The sequence below is a fragment of the Eucyclogobius newberryi genome, unplaced genomic scaffold (assembly GCF_026437365.1).
Source record: "Eucyclogobius newberryi isolate DKJ021-1_F unplaced genomic scaffold, fEucNew1.0.hap1 SCAF_9, whole genome shotgun sequence".
NCBI classification, from domain to species: Eukaryota; Metazoa; Chordata; class Actinopteri; order Gobiiformes; family Gobiidae; genus Eucyclogobius; species Eucyclogobius newberryi.
In genome coordinates, this window is record NW_027316532.1 from 29,076,391 (window position 1) to 29,082,390 (window position 6,000).

Below are 6,000 nucleotides of genomic sequence, written 5' to 3' on the forward strand. Positions count from 1 at the left end.
GTAAATTGTCCCTGCATTTTATATGTAATATCGCGCATTGATGATTCTGTTTTAGAACTCAGCTCTTCTTTCTTTAATTTTCTTTAAGTTCAACGGTTGTTTACAAAAATCCACTCGACTGACTTAAACTACGACGTATCTTTACCGCACATTCTTCCTCACCAAGCAACGTAATAATTAGAAAGACATGAAGACACTGTGCACTTTAAGTACAGAAAAAGTCATTTGTTTATGGTGGATGGACTGGAATAAACTACATCCCAAATTCCTCATGGAACTCTCTGTGTAAAGCCGGCCTGTGCATGGTGACGAGTCATAGATTTGCCTGGAATGTTCCACAGTATGGCATTAAACTTGTCATCGATTCAATTACTGCCAACTGTGGGGAAAAAAACATGAAATCTCAACGTGAGCGGCTCCACAGATGTGACCTTCAACTTGACCCCGATGATGACGTCACCTGTTCACGCGGCGATGGACGTTTAAATGCCATACCGCGGCACATTCCAGGCAAACGGTAGAAAACGGTAGAATTGTAAGCTCCCTGCTGAATGAGGGATTACCCCGATTTATCCCAGGAAATGCAATAACATCTTCATGTAGGGGGAAAGATACACGTAGTGCACCTTTAAACCCGACATAAATTGATGCAGCGCAGCAAGTTTCTCTCTCTGTTCCAGGTGAAGTTGCGGGATATTTCATCACTGTCCTCATCACTCACAGACAGGAGACAGGAGACAGGAGGGGTCCGGTCTCTAGCTCTCCCTGAGTTCCGTCTCCAGCACCTCCACACACTCTGCCCCGTGTAATGAGCTGTGTGTCCGCGGAGCGTGAGGCCGGGAAATTGGAGCTGCGACCGAGGCCCCATTCAGAACCAGCGCCGCTCTTGTTTTGCACTTGCACTGACACAAAAGCCCTGCCCCCGGAGAGCCATAGACTTCAGCGGGGTTATTTCGGTCTTTTCCGTTCAAGGGGAGGAAATGTAATAATAACGAGAAGGAAAGAGAATGCAGAAAACACTGTGACTTATGGCGCAAATGGGGCAGAGTTTTGTTTGTATTTCCTCGCGCGTGTGGTCATTTGAGGTAACATAATTGAGTTTTTTCAAGAGGATACTCTCAGTAACATTTGGATGGAGGTGATTAAGTACACAAACTCTATAAACAACAAACACACAACCACATTTATACATTGGTGAAGTGGGAAAATTTGAACTGCAAGCTCAAAAAATGACAATTACAATGTGATGTCCCAAACACATAGACGTGTACAGGCACATTTCAGCACATTTCTGATGGATGGCATGTACATTTGTCTGAATACTGTCATGAGAATAATAGTACAAAAATAAATACTTTGAACTGGTATAACCGCTCTGTATTTTTCAGTCACGCAGTAGTGCCTATGCTCATTAATCGTGGCTTAGTTCAAAGACATTTCGTGTAAGTTCTTGAGTCTGAACCAAAGCCTAAATATAGCTGACATTACAGTTGAATTTGCATCTTACTTGTGCGCTATGGAAAACTAGAGCGCCTCAAAGATGTATAGCATTGAACGTCATTGTAAGAACCTGTAAAAATTCAAGAAAACATACATTTTTATTGCTACGTTTTGCAATTTACATCCACGGTGCACAGCTCATTCACTTCCTTACAAAACTCAGTGTCGTGCCTATTTAAATAAAGAACATTTCCATTGGTGGTGGCCCCATTCGAACCTGAACTTGTTGCTGTTCATCACAATATTCAAACGTTCTCTTCAAATCGATGTGTTGCAGTGTATTGTGTCCAGGCCTGGCACTGCCCTATCGACCGTTACAGAGATCAGAGCCGTGACTCGTATGAATATCAGATCAATGCACACTGCTTTGACAGTCGATATGTAGCTGAGGTCAAGTTACTCCTGAAAAGACACTTCTATGAATAATGTCATTGTGGATGTGGACGAACGTGAACGAATTGTGTTTGCGTGTCGTTTACAACATTCTAAACTATTTTCAAATTGAGCTGAGCAACGGTTGATAATTCTATGGTAGAGAACATGCCTTTGAACCGTAAGAATGCACAAGTTTTGGCAAATATTGATGTAATTAGTGGGCGTAAACTGAAATGAAATTCAATGTCTTTATGTTTTTACCAATAATGTTAAAATATAGTGGCATAATTGGCAGGTACAATAATTGGCTGGCAAGAAGGCACTGACTGTTTGATTATTTCTTTCAAAAACAAAGAATCGCCCATTGAGAGGTATGGACTGAAATTACGTCACTGTGAAGCCACTAATTAGGAGTCACTGAACTAGTATTTTTGCTTCTGAAATGTCCAAAATAGTCATGAAACTATAGGGCTGTGCTGTTTCTCCCAATTGCTACCACCATCAGTTTATTATCAAAGTATTTTTTCCTCATGGCCCTGAAAATGCAAAGATTTAAAGTCTTAATAAACAGATGAGCATGAGTGTAGCAGTAGATCCAGTACCATCAGAGAACTGTGAAACCGTCTGGAGGTATTTGAGGCTCCTCTGATGTCAGCTCTTCACCTTGAGCCCTTCACATTTTTACAGAGGGTGTTTAATGCAAGTTTCTGCTGCGGTAAACAATATAATGGTTGTATCATACTCAAATTCAATGTTTGGATTTATTAATTTTGATCAGGTACAATGCACAAATTTTAACCTTAAAATCATATATGCCATGTACTAGGTTTTAGTAAAAATCAGTGCCCGGATAGGTTGATGTTGAAATACAATTGACTAAAAGTAGTACTGATTGAGTAATTGACATTCAAACAGTCTTCCGGCCTCGTTCTTAATCAGGTATCACTATTGACTGTAATCAAAGAAGATAAAAGTAACTTCAAAAATACTCATGAAGAAGTATAAAGTAGTGATCCAAGAAATTACTCAAGAGTGAGAGTAAGAGTGAAACACATTTGAGGAAGCGTAACACATAAGAATTATAAGTTGAAATTGATGTAATTGAAAGGACAAAACATGAAATAATCAGCAATAATGTTTAATGTTAAAGGTGGAATGGACGTTTTTTTTCAGCAAAATTTTTCATCATATTTCCTCGTGGCGTGGATAAATCATTTGCCCTGCCACGTATCAATCATAAAACGCACCTACCGCTCACCTGCAGCCGCGTGCGGTTCGTACCCACGTTTCCGCGTGCCTAAGCGCATGGATCTATCATAATATAGTTCCCTCAGTGTACGGGGCAAAATGAAGACGGAGAAAGACAGTTCGAGCTGACGCAGAAGTGGACAGAAATCTACGGGAGACGAGCGATGCGATGCGCTCCGTTGCGCTAATAAACAAACGCATGTGTGTGTTGTATCAGTCCACACGGGGGAGTGCGCATGCGCACTTCTGCCTGCGTTCTCAAATCGCCGAAAAATCGTCCATACCGCCTTTAAGTCATATATGAAGGAGTGATGCAAGAAACACAAATGTTCAAAGGATTCAATATTGTTTACAGGACGTTTTTGCCACTTGTAGATTTACTTACAGTGGGAAAAGTAACTGAAACGTTCGTTCAAATTAATGAAAGTACAATTGTGTGAAAAAGTGACTCAAATAACTCCTCTGCCACTGCCGTACTCTCCAACACACTCACCATACAAATCTAGCAAAAGACTATACAAAAGAATAAACTGAAACTGTAAATAAAAATCACAAAAGCATAGATAACTTTTGCACTATTATGTTGCAACAGTTTCTCTTGCAGTTGCGTGTGGGTGAGCGCTGTATGTTATCACCGTGAGACCAGTGACAAGGCGTCTGCTCTGTCAGACAACACGTGCTATAATTCACAATGGAGTGTGTGCAGGTATTTCATCTGTATATGAGCTGTCAATACAAAGTAACAGTAAGACAGGTCAGATCACTCTTCTGCAAAAGGTGTGGTCAGTATCAGCATCAGTACAATATGTTAAGAATGTGGAAATGATGTTGACATAACAGTATATCAGAATCAAGCCTAGAATTGCAAGTTATTTTTTTAATTTCCTCATATTTTATAAGGTACATTGTGTGACTTTTCTAGTGGGAGTTCCATCAGCTTGTCTCTGTGTTACTGCTTTGGAATGTCGACAGTATGACAATGAACATCTATTGGATTTATTCAGTGATTATATTGCTTTGAAAAAAACACCTCTCTCTCCATAGATCTGACCTGTGACTTGGCCTAGTGGTGCCACCTGCTTGTCTCCATGGAGCTAGATACCGTGGAACACTAAGCGAAGCATTAACATCGCCATGAAGGGAAAGAAGGCGACTTCTTCGATTCTTTACGAACAGTGAGTCCGGTCACCTAAAACAGAATCGTTCAATCAGATTAGTTTATTTCCATGACACGTGCGAAACAGACCAGCTCATTGGCTCATTGCCCTGTCGTATTTTGTGATCATAAAGTGGCAGCATAGTTTGGACAGGGTCTGTGATGTTGTTGTTGTTGTTTTCTTGTGCTTCCAGCTGAGTATTTCCAAAGCAAACCCCAGACACCATACACTGATCCTCCATTAGCTCCTTATTGCGGCATCACATCGTTATTCCTTTCTTATGCTCACTGTTTGCTCTGAACCGGTCCAGATGGAGGCTCATCCCCTTCCAAAGCCTCTTAAGGCACAAGTGCACGAAACAGCAACGTGCCTCGACGACTGCCTCTGCCGCTGCCACGCGCTAATCCCAGACTCCGCCCCCTTTTCGTTGTCACCATGGAATTAGTGTGTCATCCTGCACCATGACTGAAGTTGATCCTGCCCTCAGTGTTTTTATGACCTCTGCGCTGTAAGGCAATAATGTTCTGACAATGTAAGGTTACTTCCTATTATTCACAGCCAGCGGTGACCAGTAACACACAAACATACTTTTACTTCACTATTTTTGAAAAAGGCTGAAGAGTCAAAAGTTTTTTTTTGCGTTGTTCCAGGTCTTATTTTTGAGCACATTCATTGTGACAGACTCCGTAAAGGTTTTGAGCAGTTCATCCAGAACGCTGCTGCTCGAGTCCTAACCACAACCAGGAAGTGCGATCACATTAGTCCTGTTCTCAGGTCTCTGCACTGGCTCCTGTGGCTCAGAGAATAGACTTTAAAGCAGCTCTGCTTGTGTACAAGTCTCTCCATGGCCTAGCACCAAAGTACATCTCGGACATGTTAGTGCCATATGAACCATCTCAGACTCTGAGGACCTCAGGGACCAACCTCCTGCTGGAGCCAGAGTCAGGACTAAACATGGGCCGGCCTCCTGCTGGTGCCCCAGAGTCAGGACTAAACATGGACCGGCCTCCTGCTGGTGTCAGAGTCAGGACTAAACATGGGCCGACCTCCTGCTGGTGCCAGTGTCAGGACTAAACATGGATCGGCCTCCTGCTGGTGTCAGAGTCAGGACTAAACATGGACCGGCCTCCTGCTGGTGCTCAGAGTCAGGACTAAACATGGACCGGCCTCCTGCTGGTGCCAGTGTCAGGACTAAACATGGGCCGGCCTCCTGCTGGTGCCAGTGTCAGGACTAAACATGGACCGGCCTCCTGCTGGTGCTCAGAGTCAGGACTAAACATGGACCGGCCTCCTGCTGGTGCCAGTGTCAGGACTAAACATGGACCGGCCTCCTGCTGGTGCCAGTGTCAGGACTAAACATGGGCCGGCCTCCTGCTGGTGCCAGTGTCAGGACTAAACATGGACCGACCTCCTGCTGGTGCTCAGAGTCAGGACTAAACATGGACCGACCTCCTGCTGGTGCCCCAGAGTCAGGACTAAACATGGACCGACCTCCTGCTGGTGCCAGAGTCAGGACTAAACATGGACCGACCTCCTGCTGGTGCCCCAGAGTCAGGACTAAACATGGACCGACCTCCTGCTGGTGCCCCAGAGTCAGGACTAAACATGGGGAATTGGGGAATCTGTTTTTCATTTTCTTTCAGTTAAAATCTGGAACAGTTTTTATTTTTTTTTATTTTGACCAATTAAATGTACCCAATGTAGGACAATTCAAATAACA